We start from the raw sequence: 19,304 nt of genomic DNA on the forward strand, positions 1-19,304 counted from the left end.
AATGGCCCAATATTAAAGGTTCTAATCTCTCATATAATTATAGCTGAACAGGCAGCAGTTTTGGCTAAAAGATTTCTTTCTATACCATATACTTGTGTTCATTCCAGTACATTTCTAGACAATGAAACTTTGCATAAGTTCTCAGGACATGGGCATAATAACAAGCCTCTCACACAAATTGCTTCTAGCCCAGTCCCTACAAAGTTTTTTCTCATTATTATAAGCCAGACCTCATAGTCCATAGTTCTTACTGTCTGCATTCAGGTCTTTCAACTCTCACCAGAATAGTCCATGAAGTTGTATTTATAGCGCTTTGAGGCATAACTCAGGCCAATATGTCAGACTCATCCACATTCCTCTCAAAAACTCAGCTCCAAAAGGCCAAAGTCAGGTATTTAGCAGCAAGTCTACTTTTGGCACCAACTTTACTCTTGCAGTCAGGTTCACATTGCTGGAAGAAACCACCCTACCAAGAGCAGCTTGTGGGAGAAAAGTTTTATTTTGGCAAGCAAACTTGCAGGAAGGTCCCTGATGGCAGGGAAAACAATGGGATGATAAGAGGGTGGACATCACCTCCTTGTCAACATCAGGTGCACAACAGCGATTGGAGAGTGTGACAAACATTGACAAGAGGAAGCTGGCTGTAATATCTATAAGACTGCCCCCTCCTCTACACTGCCTCCAGGAGGCTTTTATTCCCAAATTACCATCAGCTGGGGACCTAGAATTCAACATATCCAAGTTTATGATGGACACTTGAATCAAACCACCACAGGTTCTATACAAATCCTAGAGCTTTTTTATCTTTTGTCAAAATGCATTGCAATTTTAATAGGGATTTTATAGATCACCTCAGAAAGTAATGAGATTTTAATGATAGCAATTTTTCCAGTCCATGAATACAGAGTTTCTTTCAATTTGTTTCTTCTTTATTTTGAGGAAGAAAGTGATTGTATCAGGTTTATCAATATATCTGTATTATTTTCAAGCATAACATAATTTTTCTGGTGAGAAAAGAATAATTTAATGCACAGAAAAAATATTGTGCATGTATGTGCATGTGTATATGTGCCATGTGGAAGTTAAGTTACATTTTATAGAAGTAGAAATATAATAAGTTGCCATGGAAATTTTGGAATCAAAGAGTTACTTAGGTTTTGGAAGTACTTCAAACTCACATGTGTTATGTATGCTCTAGGTCCAATGACATAAAAGAAAATGAGGGATGAAACTATGTTCAGAGTATCAATACTTCATTTCCTTGTGAGTCATACTGATGACATGACTATCTTTTTGTTTGTTTTCAAGGTAAGGTATCAGTATAGCCCAGGCAAACCTGGAACTCACTCTGTAGATCCAGGATGGCCTGGAACTCAAAGTGTTCCTCCTATCTCTGCCTCCCATGTGCTGGAATTAAAGATGTACACCACTATACCTGGCAGGGACTTTCTTCTTCAAATGGGGTATTATTGTCTTTTCACTTCAGCAATTCTGAATAAGTTCTTTATTAGTTGTAAATAAAATGAACTACTAGTAAATATGGATGAAGAGCAATAGCTCATAATTACTCAATACTACCAGCATGGCAAAAATATGTACTAATGTGATTTTTTTTTATTTATTTGTATGTAGAGACAGAAAGAGAAAATGGGTATGTCAGGGTCTGTAGTTGTTGCAAATGAACTCCAGATACATGCACCACTCTGTGCATTTGGCTTTACATGGGTATGGGGAATCAAACCTGGGCCAAAAGTTTTGCAGGTAAGTGCCTTAAACAATGAACCATCTCCCTATCCCACATTTTTTTAAATAACTAGACCACACTCTCTATAACTATTCCAAGATTTTAAAATCGAATAACTTGTGTCAAATTGGTCTTAAAGGTAAAAGAAAGAAAACCCAACTTTGTACAGATGTGCACTAAATTGTTATATATAATAGTAAAGGATTATTTCATTCAGATATCTTCTAAAACATAATAAAGTGTATGTTGATGTAACTATTTTTTTGCAATCAAAAGGCACTTATCATATCCTGGCAAAATTAATATGTATATAATAGCAAAAATAAATAGCCAAATACTCTGCTTCTTAAAACTTACTATCGTTTAAGAGGATAAAAATAAAATAAATACAAAATTATACAATTTGTAAGAAAAAATATGTATGAAAGAATGGGAACAATCTGCAACATGGCCACCGCCTAGCTGTGCTGCAGATACCGGGGAAAGAAAGGCAAGAAATTAAGGGTTATCAGGGTCTTCTGGCCAGTGGGAGGGCACAGAGTGGGGAAAAACAGGGAAATATGAATCCCCCCTAGGGTGGGTAGTCTACACTCCCATACAGCCACCGCACCCCGCACCCCAAGCAGCTGGGCTCCTATCACGCGCCCGCCAGCCCATCACTGATGCAGGGACCATTGCCGTTGTGATCTGATCATGCGCACCAGCCCGCCATGCTGTGCTAGGTTCGCACACCTGTGGGGGCCACCTCTGCCATGATTAGGCGGCTGCCAGATCCCCCACTGCTGTGCACCGATTGCTTGCCCACCGGCCAGCCTCTGCTGTGTCCCGATCCCGTGCCTGCATCAGCTGCCTCTGCACTACAATTGCACGTGCAGCGGGCCCAGTCCCACAGCAAGGGCCACACAAGCCCACGCTGAGTCACTAGCGCCAGCTCAAATGCCATCCCCTACATATCCATCGCCACCCGTCCCCCAATCCACTGAAGCAGGTCCCAGTGTTCCCAGCCAGAGTTTGGGCAGCTTCAGGGCTTGCTATCTCAGTCCCCTTGCAAGCTCGAAGGCAGGCAACTTTGGTGCATTAGTGGGTGAGAATTCAGGCAACTTTGGTGCCCCTGTCAGGCAGTAGATAGGCAGCTTTGGCAAGAGAGAACAAAAATCCAGGCTGCTTGCAACTGCCCCAGGCTGGCTTGGATTCTCATTGAGCTATAGCCCAGGCTGCTCCACCCACCTACCTGCCCATATACTGACATGGGTAGACAACAGCACAAAAGAAATAACATGAAAAATAAAATGCAAGAAAATCTAGACAGATCACCCAGTCCCACAAGGATTGCATCTAACCAAAACATAGAAGAGTGTTTAGGATCAGAACATCAAGTGGAAGCTATGAGCAATGCAATCCTGGCCAACCTACTAGAATTTGCAGTAAAGCTACAAAGGACAGATAATCATGTGGATGCTACCATCACTAAGCTAGAGCCATATGATAAGACACTGGAAGGAATTCAAAGAGAGCTAAGAGAGTTGAGGGAGAGTGAAAAAAAAAAAAGAGGACCTTAAAAATCAGCTGGCCATACTAAATGAAAATATAAAGAAATGCAAGGATGATTTCCAAGAATCATCAAGAAAATCAGAAAATGAGGTGAAAAGGGAGCTGGACAGAGCGATGGAAGTGATACATAGGAAAGTATTAGAAAATGCAAACTTAATTGAACAAGTCTAAAACTCTCTAGAGGTTCCAAGAATAGAGTCAGCAAAGTGGATGATAGAAATTCCGATCTAGAAGACAGGATGGAAGAAACAGTTCAAGAGTCCAAAAATTTCAGTAAGTTCAAAAGTTCCTATGAACAGAACATGAGGGAATTGTGGGATACACTTAAACGTCATAATATCAGAATCATTGGAATACCAGAAGGAGAAGAATTTCAGACCAAAGGCATGGAGAACTTATTTAACAAAATAATTGAAGAAAACTTCCCCAGTCTCTTAAAAGAAAGGCCGATCAAGATAAAAGAAGTGAACAGAACTCCTAACCAACTAGACCAAAGGAGAAATTCCCCAAGACATATTATCATTAAGACTCTAAACATTGACACAAAGAGAAAATCCTAAAAGCAGCTAGGGAAAAACAGCACACCACTTTCAAAGGAAACCCTATCAGAATTACTTCAGACATCTCAGTGGAAACCCTGAAAGCTAGAAGGGCTTGGAATGAAACTCTCCAATCTCTAAGATAAAGTATGGCTTCCATCCCAAACTACTCTACCTGGCAAAAAGTGTCCCTTTTAATAGATGGTGAAAGGAAAACTTTCCATGACAGAACACAGCTTTACAATTATATGAACACAAAACCAAACCTACAGAAAGTATTCCAGGAAATTCTCCACAGAGAAGAAACAAAAAACCAAACACAAATGCCTATAAGAAACAGATCACAAAAACCAAACACAGAGTAGACGCAAAAAATTTTAAATTTCATGAAAACACCAACACACTTCTACCATGACAACATGGCAGGGATCAAATCAAATCTCACAGTCATCACCCTAAATATTAATGACCTTAATTCACCCATCAAGAGACACAAGCTAACAGGATGGATCAAAAAATTATACCCCTCAATCTTCTGCCTTCAAGAAACCCAACTTAACACTAAAGACAGAAACCTCCTCAGGGTGAAAGAGTGGAAAACAATATTCCAAGCCAAAGGGAATAAGAAACAAGCAGATGTCCTTATATTAATATTGGATAAAATTGACTTCAAACCAAAAACAATCAAAAAAGACAAAGAAGGCTACTTCCTACTTATAAAGGGAACAATCCATCAAGAGGATATTACAATCATAAAACTGTATGCACCAAACACAGGGGCACCACAGTTCATAAAACAAAACCTGCTTGACAATAAAACATAAATAACCACCAACACCATCATAACTGGGGACATCAACACACCATTATCAGAAATACACAGATCATCCAAACAGAAACTCTACAGGGAAGTAAGAGAGCTCCACAAAACCATAGAACACTTAGACCTAATGGACATCTACATAACTTTCCATCCCAAATCCACAAACTACACATTCTTCTCAGCAGCCCATGGAACATTCTCTAAAATAGACCATATACTGGGTCACAAAGACTGCCTTCACATATTAAGGAAAATAGACATAATTCCCTGCATGATATCAGATCATAATGCTATATTCTTAGAAATCAACAACAAAAAAGCCACCAAGAATCCAATAGCAAGTGGAAACTGAATAGCACACTCTTAAACAATAAATGTATAGTGGATGAAATAAAAAATGAAATTGCAAAATTCCTGAAATTGAATGACAATGAGAACACATCATACCAAAACTTATGGGACACAATGAAGGCAGTCTAAGGGGAAAATTCATAGCACTCAATGTCTTCATAAAAAAGACAGAAAGATCCAAATCAATAGCCTAACCATCCACCTAAAGGCATTGGAAAAACAAGAAAAAATCCAACCCAAAGAGCTCCAGAAGGAAATAAATAATTAAAATCAGAGCAGAAATTAATGAATTGGAAACAAAGGAAAAAGTTAAGGCAATTGACAAAACAAAGAGATGGTTCTTTGAAAAAATAAACAGGATTGACAAACCTCTGGCCAAGTTGATCAAGCAAAAAAAAAGGAGAGAATCCAAATTAACAAAATTCAAATGGAAAAGGACAGATCACAACAGACATAAGTGAAATTCGCAGAATCATCAGAACTTATTTCAAAAAACTCTATTCCACAATACTAGAAAGTGTTGAAGAGATGGATAAATTCCTGGATGCATATCATCTACCAAAGCTAAACTGAGAGCAAATTAATCACCTCAATGAACCCATCACACTCATGGAGATTGGAAAAGTAATAAAAAACCTCCCAAAAAAGAAGAGTCCAGGACCAGATGGATTCCCAGCTGAATTTTATCAAACATTTGTGGAAGAACTCAAACCAATCTTTCTAAAACTGTGCCACTCAATTGAAGAACAGGGAAAGCTACCCAACTCCTTCTATGAAGCTAGTATCACCCTAATCCCAAAACCAAGCAGAGATGCCACAAGAAAAGAAAATTACCGACCTATTTCCCTAATGAACATAGGTGCAAAGATCCTGAACAAAATACTCACAAACCAAATCCAACAACACATCAAAAGCATTATCCGCCTTGACCAAGTGGGATTTATTCCAGGAACACAAGGGTGGTTCAACATACGAAAATCTGTCAATGTAATACACCACATAAACAAGCTTAAACATAAAAATCACATGATCATTTCGATAGATGCAGAAAAGGCCTTTGACAAGATACAACATCACTTCATGATCAAAACATTGGAGAGAATCAGCATGGCCGGTCACATCTTACCATAATAAAGGCAATATACAAAGCTCCAAAGGCCCAAATAATACTTAATGGAGAAAGACTGGAGGAATTCCCATTGAGATCAGGAACAAGACAGGGATGTCCTCTCTCACCTCTGCTTTTCAATATAGTTCTGGAAGTCCTAGCCCAAGCAATAAGGCAGGAGAAGGCAATAAAAGGGATACAATTTGGAAAGGAAGAAGTTAAGTTAGCTCTATTCACTGATGACATGATTGTATATGTAAGAGACCCGAGAGACTCCATCCCAAAACTCCTGAAGGGGATTAACTCCTATAGCAATGAAGCAGGATACAAAATCAATGCACAAAAATCGGTAGCATTTCTGTATGCAAATGACAAAGATACAGAAAAAGAAATAACAGAAATAGTCCCATTTTCAATAGCAAGAAAAAAAAAATACCTTGGAATAATGTTAACCAAGGAAGTAAAAGATCTATACAACAAAAATATAAAACTCTCATAAAAGAAATTGAGGAGGACTTGAAAAGACAGAAAGACCTCCCATGCTCCTGGATAGGCAGAATTAACATTGAGAAGATGACAATCTTAACAAAGGCAATATATAGATTTAACGCAATTCCAATTAAAATCCCTACAGTGTTCTTCACAGAGATAGAAAAAAAATCTCAAATTTCATATGGAAAAACAGAAGGCCTCGCATATCCAAACATATCCTCAGCAAAAAACAGCATGGTACTGGAATAAAAACAGGAGTATAGACCAATGGAATAACTTGAGGTCCCGGATTTTGGGTCAAGCAACTATAGCTACTTGATATTCAACAAAGGCCTGAACAATATAGGGTGGAAAAAAGATAGCATCTTCAACAAATGGTGCTGGACAAACTGGATAACCACATGCAGGAAATTAAAACTTGATCCACACATTTCACCATGCACTACACTAAAATCCAAATGGATCAAAAACCTCAACATAAGACCAGAAACTCAAATAGTACTGGAAGAAAATTTAGGAAGTACTTTCCATGATATAGGAATGGAAAAAGACTTCATGAACAAAACCCCAGTGGCTCAAGTACTTAAACAGTCACTCCACTAATGGGATTATATGAAGCTGAAGAGTTTCTTTACAGACAAGCATATAATAAGCAAAGCCAATAGAATACCCACAGAATGGGAGAAAATATTTGCAAGTTATCCAACTGATAGAGGCCTAATCTCTAGAATGTACAAAGAACTCAAAAGTCTAAACAATAAGAAGACAAATACCTCACTCACAAAATGGGGCAAAGTGTTGAACAGGCAATTCACAGAGGAAGATATACAAATGGTAAACACACACTTAAGAAAATGTTCATCATCCCTAATCATCAGAGAAATGCAAATTAAAACATCCATGAGATTCTACTTTACCCCAATAAGGATATCCAACATCAAAAAATCAAATGAAAATAAATGCTTGGGAGGATGTGGAGAAGTAGGAACACTCATTCACTGTTGGTGGGAATGCAGGATGGTACAACCACTTTAGAAAACAATATGGAGACTCCTGAAAAAGCTGACTATAGAAATACCAACAGACCCAGTCATACCCTTACTGGGCATCTACCCTAAAACCTTCAAACCACAGGCCAGAGAGATTTGCTCAACCATGTTTGTAGCGGCTCAATTCGTAATGGCTAAAAGCTGGAATCAACCCAGATGTGCATCATTAGAAGAATGGATTACAAAGATGTGGTATATATAAACAATGGAATTCTATACAGTGGTAAGAAAACATGACACAAAGAAATTTGAGAAAAATGGTTGAACCTGGAATAGATCATTCTCAGTGAACTTACCCAATCACAGAAAAAAAATCGACACATAGTCTCACTCATCTACAACACCTAACCTGAATCTACCCAAGATACCTTACATACCCAGAAAGCACCTCATGGACTAGATGGAAGGATGGATGTTGAGGGCGGGTAGGGCATCGAAGGGTGGAAAACAGTCATCTGGACCCAAATGGCAATGGTACCATGAAATTCTACTTCCTAAAAGGCAGACCAAATGGCTGAACCTTCACTAGACCCTTACAGGAAACACCTGAACCACAAGACACTGGAGAGGGTAGGATCAAGACTAACCTAAATCTTTTGCATCTTCCTTCCCTCCCTCTTCCCCTCTCCCCTCTCTCTCTCTCCTCTCTAACTCTTGTATATTAGTTATGTTTTTCCTCAATTTCTTAGTGGGCACTGACTTGTAACCCCCACTTTCAGCTTGGGGCTACCATCCACAATGAGCTTTTGATCAGAGAAACCTACGAGATTTCCCAAAACAATGATAGACTTCTGTCAGATTACTTGATGACCTACCAAAGGCCAGTGGTAAGACCCTATTGCTGAAGACTCCTTACACAGCTGACACTTAAAATGGAATGGCATGGCTGGAAGCCAGGAGAGAGTCAGTCCCCAGACAGCCAGTGTGTCTTGTTCCAGAAGGTGCTACATAGGCGACTGGGGGAAATGACCAATATCTGTTCAAGCAACTCATTGCTTAACCTAATTAGCAACAAATAGCCTATTGAGATGCCCACACAAGTGCAATAGTGGCACACAGCTATGGTGGGTAACCAACTGCTCTTGATTTGGTAACTGATCCCCTCAGTGGTATGAGACCCATAACTGGAGTTGGGAAACCAGTCAGAACCATACCCAAACATAAGCCTACTCTCCAATATCAAGCTACCATCAGTCATGGGGTACAAGCGGGCCTACACCTATCAAACACTCTATCAAAAAAGTAATTGTTATCTCAATTTTCCGGGAGCTCTATTACTCTCTGTTGGAGAATCTGCTTCTCTTTTTCAGATAGATGCAGATATAAGGAGAGAACTGCCCCAACATACCTAAAAAGGGGCCCAACTGAAACTAAGGACGATTGGCAAAACAAGCAAGGGTGATGTTTTCCTGATGAACCTGATACCAGCACAAAGGGGAAGGAGACCAACACAGAGAAAAATCAACTCCTACCCAATCAGAGAGCCAGAGCCTCAGAGACCCCCAACACGTCAGCACTGAAGTAGACCAAAAATGAACCCAACATGTCTCAGGGAAATTTTGCGGAAGAGGGTGCGGAAAGAATGTTAGAGCCACATGTTGGGTCATGATATGCAGAGACATTTATCATACCAATAACTGTGGGCCAATTCCACAATGCACGACCCATTTACATCAATAAGGAGGGTCCAATGGGAGGGGGTAGATCATGGATGAGCCTAAACAATGGTACCAAACTGCCTGTATTTGCTGAAAAGAAAACTAATAAATTAATTAAAAAAAAAAAAGAATGGCAACAACCTGTCTACATAGGATTGTAATTTGAAATAAAATAACCTTATGTGTTGATATAAAAAAAATAAAATAAAACAAAAAAGAAGTAATGATTCAATTGAGAATATAAGGAGTGTTCCTTCCTCAATCAGAAGGAATGAGACTGTCCAAGATCCTGAAACTTCAGTGTCCATGTGGACTCATGGCTCATGGAGCACCGAGGAGGCCACAGTGACTAGAATAAAAAGAAAATGGAAGTAGCTATGTTAATGACAGTTACAAAAAATTGCATCATTGCTGATTTATGTTCCTTTCTCTGAGGAAATTAGAAGATACTGGCAAGTGCAGTATTTGAAGATAGAAGTAAATTACACAATACTAAATTTTAAAAGAACTATTTTCATTGTGTTTTTAAATAAACTTTAGGAAGTGGAGTTACAGGAGGCACAAATATAAATATGGAGCAGCTTCATTAACCCAAGTGGAAGATGTTTCCTTAGACTTGGGTTGAAACAAAATCAGTAATGGGAAAGTCAGATTTTGGATGTGTGAATGAAAGCAGACTAGTGATGTTATCTGGCCTGTGAAGTAAACGTGAGTACAGGATCTTGACATTAAACATTTATAGTATTGTATCTGGTTTTTATGAAACTTCACTGAAAGGAAATGAAGTATATGATTTTAGATAGCTGATGGTATGAAAATTTTAAAATTAAAAGGTGATGTGTCTCAATGGTTAGATTTTATTCATTACTAAAAGAAGTGTGCATTCCAGATATAAAGTGAACATCAGGAGCTAAAGGTATAATATGAAGCCATGTTGCCCTGAGATAGTAGCAGTGAAGAAATAGGAGAAACTATACATATTGTGGAGTGAACTTAGAGACACTCAAATTGATGGTATTTTGACATTAGAAATAACTAGAAAAGGCAAAAGAAGTGAGCTAGGCACAGAGGGGGCATGAAAATAGAGTGACAGCTATCCTGAAAGTCAATTGGTGAGTATGTTTTACGGAGGACACAAGAACCAAGCATGTTCCACGTAATCATTTCTGAAAGCAGACCGAGTAGTTCTTTTATGGCTGAATTAATCTACTGGTTATGCTCACTGTTCCCAGGATTCTTCAAGGTAAAAGTAATTGAGTGCCGCAAACTACATGTTTGACAGAGTGTTGGAGGTTACTTGGAATAGTTTTGAATTAGGGGAACCCTGAAAAGGGGAAATAGAGCTGGAAATGGTGGTTAAATGAAGAATGGAGAAGTAACAGCATGTTTGTCTATTGAGAGGGATGGTCAATTGATTTTGGGTCATGTTTGGTTTAGGAAAAAAAAAAAAAAAAAAAAAAAAAAACAGCTCACACAGGGAGTCACACATTTAATGTCATGCAAGATAGCACAGTAGTCGATGGGTGTGAATTTTCCTCATTATTTTTTTTTTAAACAATTGAAAGAAGAAACACGTTAAGAAGACAAGTAGATTATCTCCACAAAGCATGGCACATTACAAGCAATCATCATCTTACTGTTGGTACAAGGAATTCTGCCACTACAATAACATCTTTTGGGCTGGAGAAATGGCTCAGCGGTTAGGCACTTGCCTGTGAAACCTAAGGACACCATTTCTAAGCTCGATTCTCCAGGACCCATGTTAGCCAGATGCGCAAGGGAGCGCACCGTCTGGAGTTCGTTTGCAGTGGCTGGAAGCCCTGGCGTGCCCATTCTCTCTCTGACTCTCTGACTCTCTGACTCTCTTCCTCTCTCTCTCTTTCTCCCTCTCACTGTAAAATAAATAAATTAAAATGAAAACAAAAAAAAATAGTATCTTTTTTATATGTACCTTCCTGAAAACAATATTTCAGGTAGAAATTATGGCTTTAATAATGGTTAATTCTGGGTAGGATGGCAAGTACTAATGAGAAGTTGTTTGGGAGACAATTGCATCCCCACTGTGTTTCCAGAAATTTTGCACACTTGGGACTTTCCTTTGTTAGCCCACTATCACTCTTTCCTGGGGCTCAAAAACTACCTAGGCAGCCTTTAACAATTTCCACAGAAAAAATTCCTACATCTACATTCAAATTGCAGGAAAGATTTTCATAATTGAAAACATATTCAAAATAAAACTAAATATTCTGTCTTAATAAAGATGCATATTATTCAAGTGGTTGGAAAAGAAGTTACCATAATATATTTTATATTTATGCTTTTTATTAATATCAAATCTACTTGCAAAGTGTTTTACTGATTCTAAACAAAATCATGGTGACATGTACTTAAAAATGTAAATATAAGCATATTTTTCTTTAATAGACTAACATATTACCCACTGATTTCAAATACTTATATAGGTTATTACTCAAATATTATTTCTGTTTTTCCCCAGAATACATACAAATTTTTTTTTTCTGGCAATAATAACTACATGTATCTAGAATACAGACAACTGTGTAAACGCCACTAAAATTTAAATTGTATGTCAAAATTACCCTTGTTCGTGGACCTTGGTGATGTATTCACTTTCCCTTCTATTTTGGCTCAGGAGAACAGCATGTTACTCATATCTCTGTGTTCACAATTATTTATTACACAAATGGTATAAGGGACCTCATTGTTGATATTACTATTATACAATTCAATTTCTCAAATATTATATTGAAAGAGAAATGCATTATAACTATTATTTAATAAGTAGCTGTGGTTTAGATTACTATAATGTTGTACTACTTCATGTCCCACTTTCCATGATATATTTTTAATTATTATCTATGGTTTTCAACATTCCCAAGTTCCATGTAGGATATACTCACTGCCCAATAACTTAGGGGAAGGTGAGGTGAGTAACATTATCAACATGAATGCTTGTATAAAAAAGTTTTATGGAGTTCAACCAGTTCTCACACTTGTGTATCCTTATAGTATTATCAATGGAAAATATTCAGAGAATTTATTCTCTAATGTGGGCCTTTAGCAAAGATGTTGTAGATAACTTTCATCCATGGATACAATTAATCTTCAGTGAATACTGACACTATAGAAAATGAGGAAATTGACTACATTTGTGGATTCAACAGATTATGACTCATAAGATAAAAATCATAATTGTTAGTCTTGTTGTCATGATTAACACTAGCAATGTTTTTGGACTTATCCCAGGGTAAGGTAAAGGCTTAGTTATCCTTGACATATTCTGGCTATGCCTCATGTTTCAACAAGCTATGTGGTGGTGCTGGGGACATGGCTCAGTGGTTAAAGGCATTTGCTTGTGAATTCTGCCCAATGGGTACAATCCCTCAGTCACCCATGTACAGCTATACTTTTTATTTATTTATACTGGCAAAAGACCCATGCTCCCATACACACAAATAATAAATACATAATTTTTCAATTATAAAATGCTATATGACAGGAAATGTAGTAACAGTTCAGTCAGAATGGATTGTTCAGATGAAAGATTGTTGACAAAGTTGAGCAATATCTTCCAAATATTATGCAGAAAAAGTGAATGTGTGAGAACTGGTGTCAACACTGATTAAATTGGATTTGTTTACATCAGTGCTGCAAATGAACTTCTGTAACACAAAATGTCATGCTTTTAGATGAGAACTGAAATTCAAGGAGAACAGAAATATACAACACCTCTCCCTGAAGAATAACAATTTACTAGATCAGCATTTGCAGAATAAACTCCACGTACCCCTTGACTGAATCCATGACTTATATACTTCAGGTGCTGAGTCATAAGCATTTCCTTCTAACATGAAGAGCTTGTGCAGCTTCAAGGTAAATATTACTAAGTTATTTAACATTTAAAAATGTATAAGAATTGCAAAGGGAAACAGAGAGATGATTGAGAATTGCAAAAATAACATCTGAGACATTTTTCCTCCTCCTCTTCTTCCTTCTTGCTTTTCTTTTAGTTTTCTGTTGAGGCAGGATCGCAATGTAGCTCAGGCTAACCTCAGTCTCACTCTATAGTTCCAGGCTGACATTGGTCAAATGGTGATCCTCCTACCTCAGCCTACTGGAGGCTAGGTATACCATCACATGCAGCCTTTTGTGAAGCATTTTCTAATTTCTAAATTAGAAAAGCATGCTATATGGCATGATGCAGCTACACGTGAAAAGGACCCCCTTATGTCTGGAAAAATAAAGGTGTTGAAGAAGAGAATACAGATATAAGAAGGTAGAAGATAGAGAAAAGACCTAGAAAGATAGACTTTAGGTACCAGTTATAAAAACGATATCATCATGAATTTATCAGTGTTATGCCATTTTACTCTGTATAGGCTGGGGTTAGTTCAATCCTAATAATTTTATGAAACAATGACAAACTATTCACATGTATCATCTATGGCACACACATATGATATGAATCAGTCACTGTTGGACCAAGGCAGTTAAGATAAGGGTGTGATTTCATACCCATCATTCCCATTCTAACCACATAAAAAGACAGCAACCATCTGTGCTCTAGAGTGGCAGCTGTGATTGAGTCTTCCTGATCTATTCCAGGATTTTAAAATTGCAAAGTGAACATTTTATTTGGTTAATCCTCTGAGATTTGAAGTTAATTTATTAATACCAGCAGCCTAGCCTTTTTTATTTTTAACTAATGGTCCAGGATGAGATGCCTGCATTTCATCATAATAAATTAAAGCCAATTAAAGGATGTTGAAGAAAAATGCAGCATGAGCTACTGCATAATATGTGGGTCATTCCAAACCCTTATAAGGCAATAGCAGTGATTCTGTCTATTTTGTACTGATTCATGGGTTATATCATATCTTAACTCAGGAAGTTTCTGTGAGAAAGTTTACAGAAGAAGCAAACTTGGCATACAGATTAGGCATAAAGTTATCTCATCTACAGCACTTAACCTGAATCTACCCAAGATGCCTTACATTCCCAGCAAACATCTCATGGCCTAGGATAGGTGGGAAGGGAGGGAAGGGCAACAGAGGGGTTAGGAAACACAAATCTAGACCCAAATGCAAAGGTATCATAAAATTCTACATCCTAAAAGGCTGACCAAATAGCTGAACCCTCACCAGGCCCATAGAGAGAACACCTGAGCCACAAGACACTGGAGAGGGTATGGTGAAGACTGTTGAATTATTTAGTAGAAATAACTCAGCCCTGATGGTTAAGACACTGCATATTGTATTTAAGAGTTATTGCTTGAAATAAAGTGAAAGAACAGATATGACTTAAGGGAAAAGGAAAATTGAAGCAGGATTAGATTTGGCATTGTTAAGAGTTAAGATAATAAAAGCTTAAACTGGTGCTTAAATAACAGATTTAGGTAGTTAAAAATCATTCAGGACCCTAATGAAACAAATTTTATAATAGCAATGCTGACAGGATACTTGTCTTGTTACTTGTGAGGTATGAGCACTAAAATAGAGCCATTGGCTCAGATTTAGAACTAAGTGCTCTTATGAGCAAATCATAATTAATATGAAACCTTTAGAAGAAACAAGAAATACAAGAGATTAAAAGATATGATTTATAGACATTAACATTGTTGTTGAATCCATGTGGCTCTCTTTTCTGCACACTTTCATGCCTCTACCCAGGCAGAGTGCCTTCAATTGAGGGAAAAAAAAAAAGAAATGTGTATCAATTATTGTCATTTTTTCCCCATTATTCTTAAAGTGACAATGGAAACGAAAAGTAGATTTTAATTCCAAGGGTAAAACACCATGCACTTTCTTTATGGTATCTGCAGCTTTGTCAGAGCTCCAGGAAAACTACCATAGGAAAGCTACTTTCTAGTACAAACATGCATCACCATAAGAGAAGATATCACCAACTTTTTTCTGGTTAATGTTAATATTAGCATCTTTACTTAGTTATGTTTATGAAACATTTAGTCCTTGAATATTTAAAAACTCCACTAATGGTTACTATTCACTATTTTCTTTTTTAAAAAAAATTAATTTATTAGTTTTATTTTCAGCAAATACAGGCAGTTTGGTACCATTGTTTAGGCTCATACATGACCTACCCCTCCCATCGGACCCTTCTTGTTGATGTAAATGGGTCGTGCATTGTGGAGTTAGCCCACAGTTATTGGTACGATAAATGTCTCTGCATATCATGACCCAACATGTGACTCTGACATTCTTTTTTTTTTCCTTTTAACTTTCTTCTTTTTTGTTACATAAATTAACCCATTTATTGCAGGCTCGGGAAGTCTGAAATGACAGGGTTTCTGGCCCTTCAGTTCCTTCCGTCCTCTGATGGCAGACTTGACTGTGACAGCAGAAGTCGTGTTGCAGGTTCGGGCCCACCAGTCATTGTGTTCATGCAGGAACTGCAGTGCTAGATGCCCACGGCTGGTCGTTTCATCTTGGTTTTGCCAGAGAAGGAGCAAGTGTACTTGGCATGCTGGCTGATTCAATTACCTTCACCATTTTCCAGAGGGAAGCACCATAGCAGTCTTGTACTTACCAAAGATGCCCACCTTCTTGGTTTGTTTGGCCATGTCCCGTGACCCGAGCCAGACCACAGAGAGTGCTTTTTAACTTTCAAAAGCCTAAGATCTATAGGCAACTGAACAATTTCATTAAGAATTTACTTACTTTAAATTGAGACATATTAAGATGTATACAATTTGCATTTTAAAAACAGGAATCAAATATATTCATTTTCATAAGATCTTCAAATTTACATTGTTAAAATTCTCCAGAGCACTGTGTTCCTTGGAGACAATTATGAATAAGAAACTACTATTTGTTTCAGCTCCAAGTTGCAGTTCAAGGAAAAAAGTTTTTTTGGTTTTTTTTTTTTTTTTTTCTGCATGTGACTATGGTAGCATGTGTGGATGACAGGTACATTAGTCAGTTTGCAGTCAGTATAAAAAAGCACTTGAGAAAATCACTAAAGATAAATATTTTAATTTGCCTCTCAGTTTTAGATGATACCATCAGTTATGTGTGTCTTTTTGGTTTGTGTAGGACAGAAAATCATAGGACTGTATGGTGAAGTAAAACTACTCTTCTCCTCATTGGAAACCAAAAGAGAACAAGGAGGTGGCCAAAGTCTTGGGATTTTCTCAAATGACCTATGCACAATATAACTCAAAAGCTTCCCATTGGGAACTGCTTTTTAAAGATTCTGTCACTGCTTACTAGTGTCATATTAGAGACCAGCTTTAAAATATGAAGACATATAGCATCCAAATAGTAGCAGCAACCTTAGTTATTTATTTTTGAAATGAATTTATTTATTTACTTATTTAATTATGAAAATATCAGATATAAAGTATTTTAATTCAGCCTCTTTGTCTCATAATATTTTAGCTGAACTGCTTGTCCCTGCTTTTCTGGAAAATAGTTTGTCTCCTGCACCTTCTCTCCAATCCATTATATGGGCTTCTCCAGGAGCTTCAGAAAACCAAGAGCAAATACTTAAGGCTTAAAAAGCAAAATAAAAACAAGATAGAAATTTTATTCACATAGATGTCATTGAGAGACACTGTTGATGATTGCTTGATGTCTTCAACTATCTGAATCCATAGCCTTTTTACAATTAAATATGAAGACAAAGGAACTGCTATAAATACTGACAGAGAAATTGAAGCCTCTATACAGCTCAGGTAACCACACCTTGTCTTATAAAACAATGTGGATTTAAACAAAGGCAGGACAAGGAGAAAAAAGAAATGAGAGAGACATAGGGCATTAAAGTTGACTTCATTGCTACCTAAAATTACTAAACTGAATCCATAATCTCTGACTATGTCTAGATGAATGTTTGTGTGTGTGAATGGGTATATGCTATGATGCGTGTTATACATGTGTGTGGAACATTCACCAACTCTCAACATTCCATTGTCTAACTGGGCTAAATTGAGACCCCACTGTAAAAAACAAAAACAAAAACAAATATTGGAAAGAAAGGAAGATGAATTTCTAATGGTTTTAAAATAATATTTGTACAAACTATACCTAATTGTTTTAACTGTATATTGTTTTGCTCTTAATTTTGTAGCATATAAAAGAAACAGACTGATATAGAAATATTCATATCTACCAGCAGGTATTGGCTTATTAGCAAACCTGCTCATAATTGCTGTTAGTCAGTAACATTAGGAAATATGTAGCTATAAAATGTTGCATCATGCATCTCAAGAGGCTTTGTTTGTCTACAACAAAATACTCATATGTAAGGCAAAGCATACATTAATTTAATTGTTGCCTCTGAAGATGCCAACACTATTCCAAATTTTTAATTGGTTACACAAAACCGTAATTATTTGATTGCATTTATTGTTAATCCTAGGTAATATGACAATGCAAAATAGGTTTTATTTTCATTTTGTTCTTCAATTGCACCAAATATATAAAAATATATCTTTGAGCCTTCTTTACTTTTTACATTGTGTGCTATAAATAAAGAAATAAAATAAAACATTAAAATATTCAGTGCAGAATGAATTTCTGTCTACAATGATAATATAAATTCCTAAAGAAAAAAGTGTCCATTCTCTTTTCTTATGTTAGCACTGGGATTACATGCACACACACTCATGTACCAGATTTTTACCTGGGTGCTCAGGATTAAACTTAAGTCATCATACTTGCATAGAAAACACTCATTCACTGAGCCATCTCTCCATCAGCCCTGTATTTTTTTTTATTTTTATTTATTTATTTGAGAGCGACAGACACAGAGAGAAAGACAGATAGAGGGAGAGAGAGAGAATGAGCGCACCAGGGCTTCCAGCCTCTGCAAACAAACTCCAGATGTGTGCGCCCCCTTGTGCATCTGGCTAACGTGGGACCTGGGGAACTGAGCCTCGAACCGGTGTTCTTAGGCTTCACAGGCAAGCGCTTAACCGCTAAGCCATCTCTCCAGCCCAGCCCTGTATTTTTTATATGCTTGAGCATCTATTTCCTGAAGGAACAAAGTAATAAGCAAAATCAGAATTAAGAGGAAAAGTTGCAGCTAAGCAGAGCAATTGGAGGTTATGTCAGAGGTGGACACATAGTCCCAATGCAAGGTAGACCTGGTGGAGTTTAAATCCTCTATCATACAGTGTTTACAGAGGTGGAGGAAACAAAGATGCCCTAGATTACAATGGCAAGACAATATGTAAATTTATTTACATGTATTTTTTTCATTTAAAAGAAGTAGATTCAATGTTGATAGGGAGACATACCCATGTTGAACATCTGCTTCAAAAAGAACTACTATATACCATACCAGGCCCATGGTTCTATTAAAAATACACACATTCCTCCAAAAGCATGACTCAGGAATAGACAATTCTCAGATAACATTGACCAGAAAACAAATATATAGTATTATAGCAAATTACCAAAATGGCTGGGTATGGTCATCTCTCTAGAATTATCATTTTTGTTATGCAGAAAAGTTTTGGCAGGTAGTTATGGGTCTATAATCCTTAAACCAAACAGAAACACAGAGAAGAGTTATTCCAACAAGTAATCTTGTGTTTTCAACAATTTGGACAGGTGTAGCTAGGAAAAGTAATATGTACCACATTGTAAGTCTGCCTGATCTGTTTCATCTAGCCTCATAACTGCCAAAGGTGCCTGTGGAAAACTCAGTGGGCTTCAGTGTTTAAGTTGGGAATAGGTAAGTGAAAACTACACATAGTGGAACAAGTTCATCTGCCTTCTCATTCCATGCCTTTCATTTTAACTAAAGTTGTAGCTTTCCCTCAAGTTCAAAAGGCTGAATTGCAAGCTAGAACTATATTAATTAGGAATTATTTTAAATGAAAACCAAAACTATGATAAGTTTAAGTTTTAAAAAGTTTTCTTTGGGGCTGGAGAGATGGCTTAGCAGTTAAGCGCTTGCCTGTGAAGCCTAAGGACCCTGGTTCGAGGCTCGGTTCCCCAGGT

Source organism: Jaculus jaculus, chromosome 12 (genome assembly GCF_020740685.1).
Source record: "Jaculus jaculus isolate mJacJac1 chromosome 12, mJacJac1.mat.Y.cur, whole genome shotgun sequence".
NCBI lineage: Eukaryota > Metazoa > Chordata > Mammalia > Rodentia > Dipodidae > Jaculus > Jaculus jaculus.